The sequence below is a fragment of the Lepisma saccharinum genome, chromosome 29, assembly GCF_977018435.1.
Source record: "Lepisma saccharinum chromosome 29, izLepSacc3.1, whole genome shotgun sequence".
NCBI classification, from domain to species: domain Eukaryota; kingdom Metazoa; phylum Arthropoda; class Insecta; order Zygentoma; family Lepismatidae; genus Lepisma; species Lepisma saccharinum.
The window spans coordinates 8,869,093-8,875,218 of record NC_139257.1 but is presented as its reverse complement, the minus strand read 5'-3'; positions in this window follow the sequence as shown (position 1 = coordinate 8,875,218).

Sequence of the window (6,126 nt, the reverse complement as noted above, 5' to 3'; positions counted from 1 at the left end):
TGCCAGTACTGAGACTTCCGAACTGACAGCTGTGAGCCCAGAGGTTGAATGGGTCAGTGGTACGTGTATGGCAGTCCAGGTTTATTGATCGTGTTTCACAGAGGTCCCTTTTAATGTTTTTTTTTTTACTAAGTGTCCAAAGACTTTCTGTGCCCATAATCTGAGGCATTTTTGTTATAATTGTTCATGGATTGTTTATGTTTTGATATTTTTATTTCGTTGTTGTGCGAAGAAAGAAAGAATTTGAGGTAGAACCATTGCACTTTTATCCCGCTCACCTACCATCATCCACAACGCCAAGAGGATGCATTATTAACGTAACTACAGTAGTGTCCAAACACTTTTTACACTCACTGTATATATATATATATATGTATGTATGTATGTATATATGTATGTAGCCTACTATATGCATATACACAAAAATACAATGAAACTAAAACAGTGCGTGAGATAAAAAGAGATTTTTCTTTCCCAACTGAACTTTCATCAAGGCTTTTGGCCCCCTAATCAGACGGTCTGCGCACGCCTATGAGGTCAGCCGCCAGTTGCGCCCGCGATGAGTCTGATGATACTGAGTTTGAGAGAAATTTGTCAAGACGTTTCAATGCAGCGGCGCAACCACAGGGAGCAGGGGGGGCATTGCAAACACCAACCTTGGACGGAAATCAATTCTAGGGTGGGCAAGGAGGCATACATTAACGGTCAAATACACCTGCAGGGGACACAGAGGGATAATTGCCCCCTCGATTTCAAATTTTATGCAAATAGCAATACATTTCTAAAATTTTCTTGCGCCCTATTTGCGCCCTATTAAATCAATATTGTTTTCAGTTTGCAAAAACTTGAATCTAAAGATTTTCTTGCTTGCATCATCAATATTATTATGCATTGTAAATTACCAGACAGAGAAGTAAGACCTCTCATAATGCATAAACAATTGTTTGGAGGACAAGGAGCGTGCACCTTTGGGAGACAATGTATATAATTTTTGCTGTTGGCTTATTATGAGGTGGATGCAGTGGCGGCGATTGGGTTCCAAACCTGGGGGAGGGCGAAGACAGTATATTTCCCTTTGGTTTAGCATAGTGCGGGGGCAAAAGTGGCAAATATTTGTGCCCCCTCACCTCGCCCCGCTTATCGCCGCCACTGGGTGGATAAATTGATTGTGTAATGCATTTAAATCATATATGTTGCATACATGCGTATTAAAGAAACTTTGAATACGTACACAATTTAGTGTTAGCATGTTGCCTAAGTGTAAAACATATGTTGTACGTATGTGAAAGTTATAATACACGTTATATGTACAAAAAGAATCATATTCGGAATTTATCATGCATTTTTTGCAATTCAAAAACACAGTTTGTGTGCTTGTTTTCCATTATTAGTAAATATGAAATGGAACGTATTGAAAAATGATTGCAAATCGTTTGTTCCAACACAAATCTTTTAGAACCGACTTCTACCCTCTTTTTGCGTAATTTACGAGGATAATAACGTCCTTGATACTACTACTTGATATTACTACTACTAATAATAATAACAATAATAATGTCATTATTATTATTATTATTATTATTATTATTATTATTATTATTATTATTGGTACGTTTATCCTGGTACCCCCCCCCCCCCAGTCCTAAATGTAGGTCAGAAGGAGAGAATTGTTTTTGCAAGCGTTTGACCTCTCTGTCCGACGTCAGCCGTTTCCTCCAACAGAGTAAAGGGCAACGCACTCAGAACAAAACGATCGGCTGTTACGACATCCAGGGAGACGCTTTTCCGCATCATCTTCCTCGAAGATAAACAAGTTGGAACTGCGATAACGGCACAAGGTCCGCAATCGATTTGCTCCCTAGGAATAATAGACCCGTCTAGTTCGATGCGCTTTTAGACACTAGGTAAAGTGCAGGCAAGGACGTATTTAGGGGGTCCGAGCCCCTCCCCCGAAAGACTTACCAAGTACTACAATTAAATAATGAACATATAACACTGTCTAAGAAGGAACTGCCTGCTAAGAGATGCCTTGGAGGGAATGGTTGAAGGAAGAAAAGTCCGTGGAAGAAAGAGATATCAGCTTATGGATGATATTAAATTAACTGGGTCGTATGCTATTACGAAGCATAAGGCAAAGAATAGGGAAAGCTGGAGATTGCAGTGAAAAACCTGCCAATTAGACAGAAAACAATGAATGAATGAATACTTATTTTGAATTTGTTGTATAGGTGGGTTTCATGTCAGGATGCAGCCAATTTTATTTGTCGATTGCAACGAAATATCCACCACATAGCGCTCGTTACATCTGCACCAACTGAACGTTTGTTTGAAATCACGAATGTCTGTGTTAAGGCTTGTTTACATTGGTCGAGAGAGAGGGAGAGTTACTGGGACGAGTTACTGGCCTGTCTGCTCGACTCAACCCTTCTATGGCGAGTATACCCTGTCCCAGCTAATTGTAGAGCAGGGCCGCGCATATCGGCGGAGGAGGAAGAGGAAAATCGAGTGGTGAAAGCGCAGCGTTGCCAACCGTACGGTCCTGACAGTACATGTACGGTCGTACGGTTCAGACCACGCTAATGCACGGCTTGTCAAAATACGCTCTTGCAGTTTTATCCCTTATATTTCCCTAAGAAATTCTAAAACCAATCGTACGGACCTGGAGACAAAAATACGGTCCGTTTGCCATGTGCGTTCGGTATCATCCTTTTCAAAAGTTTGCAACGCTTACAGGGAGAAAGAGGAAATCAGGTAACTCCCGTCGCCCATTACACAATCCCGTTTCTCTCACTGTTCATTGGTGGAGCCGTCTCGCGTCATTACTTGCGCAGAGACTTGTTCTCGTTCACCTGGTCTTCAGTTAGCTTGTACGGAGTTTAGCTGTTTACACACTTTCTACTCGACTCTAGCAAAGTGAGATAGTGGTTACAGAACCCATCGACGTCGTTGGCGATTTTATTTTTTAAAAAAAGGTCTGAAACGGTTTACACACTATTTTTCACGAGAAATGAATGCAGTAACACGATATATATCGCCAAATATCGTGACGATACATCGCCGACACGATATATATCGTCAAAAATATCGTGACAATATATCGTTAGTTGATATCGCCTGGACAATATTTTTTCAATATCGCGATATATCGTCTGGACGAGATATCGCCCAACACTAGGTCTTTCACATAGCTACAGTCAGCCTCCGTGGAGGTGTGTGTTCAGCGCAATGCAGAGGAACGCCGACGCTCCCTTCAAGAAACGTTTGACACGTTCTTGGAAATTCGACGTACGCGTCGTATTATTATACTATTAAAATCAATTTAATAATACTCATCGGTGAACGATGAGACTCGGTGAAGTACACAGACTCCTCTCAGGTACAGGGATAGTGTTAGGCAAAGACAATATTCACAGCACAGAGAAATAAAACCACATTACTGCAGTATGTATAAACTGAAAGGTTTTATTCTTTATTTATTGCAATTATAATGCAAATATACTTGAGATGAAGGCGAGGATTTCGCTTTGTCGATGAACTGACTCAACTAAAACGCATAAACTCAATGCGTGGCTATCGGCAAGCCTATGATCACATAGACCTAGCTTGCGCCCCGAACTACCACACCAAGAGATATGCAATGATAACTGAGCCAATATTTGCTCTTTAGCCTTTTATTTCCAAATTAATCTTTAGGCTAGCTTCATTATTTAACGTAGAATGGTTGCAGTATTGTGCATATCATCAATGCATGGCTATCGGCGTACCTATGTTCACATAGGCCTAGCTTGCGCCCCGAACTACCATACCAGGATGTATGCACAACACCGAGGAGTTCTTTTTTAAGTTTAAGAGCTTCGACGATCCGTGGCGAAAGTGTGTTGATTCTTACGCGATATCCTCGCTTTTATACTATTTTTGAGAACACAGATTAAAGTACAGATGAATCACTCACTATCTACAAAAGGATACTACAACAAAACTGACATCTATACATGTTTAGAAATACAAATTCGTATAGTGAACTCTCGCAAACATGAAGATACATTAAATTACCCATAATGTAGCATAAAATACAATAAACATTAAACAAAAGATATACATTACTAATAAGGCGCAATATTACATAGAATAAAAAGGAGATTACGCTTTCTTTCACAAAATAAATATATTAGTGACACATTTTCTACTGATGACGTCACACAAAAATATGGATCATATCACGTTTATTGTCACTGTTTGTCACCTCTCATCAGGAGTGCCCATCCCCCCCAAAAAAGAATTGTTCATCAAATTCCCCTCCCCCCCCCCACACACACACAAATATAGTTTGGATCCGCAGTAATTGATGTTTGTTTGAATGTCTATAATTTGATTTCATTTTTTTAAAATTAAATTTTCGAAAACTGGAGGGGGGGCAAGGACAGTTCACTTCCCTTTGTAGATAAGGTTTAGCATAGTGCGTGGGCAAAAGTAGCAAAAAGTGAGGGGACGACTGCCCCCTAATCACAGGTGTTCTGCGACCGCTGTTAACACATCTTCTGCAAACTGATGTGTGCGTACACTTCGGGGTCTTCCAACTTCTTGTCGCGGTGGTAACACTGACCCTGTTTCACGCAGTCGACTGTCCACTACCTGAAAGAAGGTGTGAGACGGTAAACGTCTATGTGGAAAGCGTTCTCCATAAAGACGCCTTGCCTCACGGCTATTACCACGTGCCTCCCCATACATGAGATGCATGTCTGCTAGCTGCTGGGTCGTATACGCAGCAATCTGTGTAATAGGGAGCTGGAACTGCAAAGTATTGTTTTTGTTTAACACTGGCACACTGCACAAATTGGCCGTATCACCGTACGAACACCACAGACCAATTGTTGCGATACTTGACTTGCCCACTCCACCACGTCAACTTCTTTCAATGCAACATACTAGTACTCTTCAATGCGTATGACAACCTAGAGCGAACTGCTGATCATATCCCAGCACCTGCAACACGATTGGGGCGACTGCCGGAGAGAACCAACCCTTCGAGCTCCTCTCGCGGGAACAGCAGTCATGAAGGTCAAACGTAGACTACGAGAGCCAGACTTGCCTGTGCAGCGCTTCCAAAACTGGTCTCTTTTACGTCACAATGATCGCGTGCGAACACTTTTGGTATTGCTCCCCACCCCCTTTGTGTGGTGAAAGTGACATCTTCAGTTGGTGTACAGTGACACGGACTGTCTGTGCGTAAGATATTGTAGCATTTGTTGTTTGTTGTGTGTGTGTGGGGGGGGGATATTACGTAGTTGTCGCGTGTAAAAATACACGTTGTCGCAATCATCTGATATTGTGTTTTTCTTTCCCTCCTCCTGTCTCTCGTATGCCACATGACATGATTCGTTCATTCCTCGCGTGTAACTGGGGTATGCAACCGTGCTCAACTTTTCGGATTTTGTGTTCGGTGGTCATGTTTTGATGTTTGAGGTCGGGATGTGTTGTCTTGAACGCATTTCTCATTGTCACGGTCCTTCTTGCTGCGTTACATACCTTTTCCATGCATTGTTGTTGCTGGAAATCCCCAATTCCTTTGAGGACTCCATTGCGCATGCGTGCAGTGAACTTTTCATAGTGACTTCCGGACTGAGCACATACGATTCCTTTATGATTCCCTTGGAACCGCCTCTCTATCTGTGATAGTATTCGTCCCAGTTAAGTGTGACGTTCACTTTGTCACCTTTTGCGAGGCTCCTATCTCGGAAACGAAGCCTCTGTCGTAAAAATGGAACTTAGACTTTTTGCTTGTTTTCGTGTGAGGAATCACCTCCCAAGCGTTGTAAACGACCTTTAGAAACACCCTGTATACAGGTAAAGGTAAAGTTCCCAGTGCGTATAGCACGTGCCATGAAGGTACTTTTAGGACAGGGCCCCACATATTTTCGATGTCGGCCATCTTGGAGGTGATGTGATCAGCACCACGCCTCGGCCGCCTTTACCCTCCCCCGAGGGTACAATTTGATTTGAGGCTGGGTGGGCTCTGGAGCCGCTTTATGCGGAGACAAAACCGGAAAAATTCCGACCTTAGATCACCCACCCCGGGTTTAGCGCGTGACAGGCAAGACTAGAATCAAACCAGGCTAGGCTACTTTT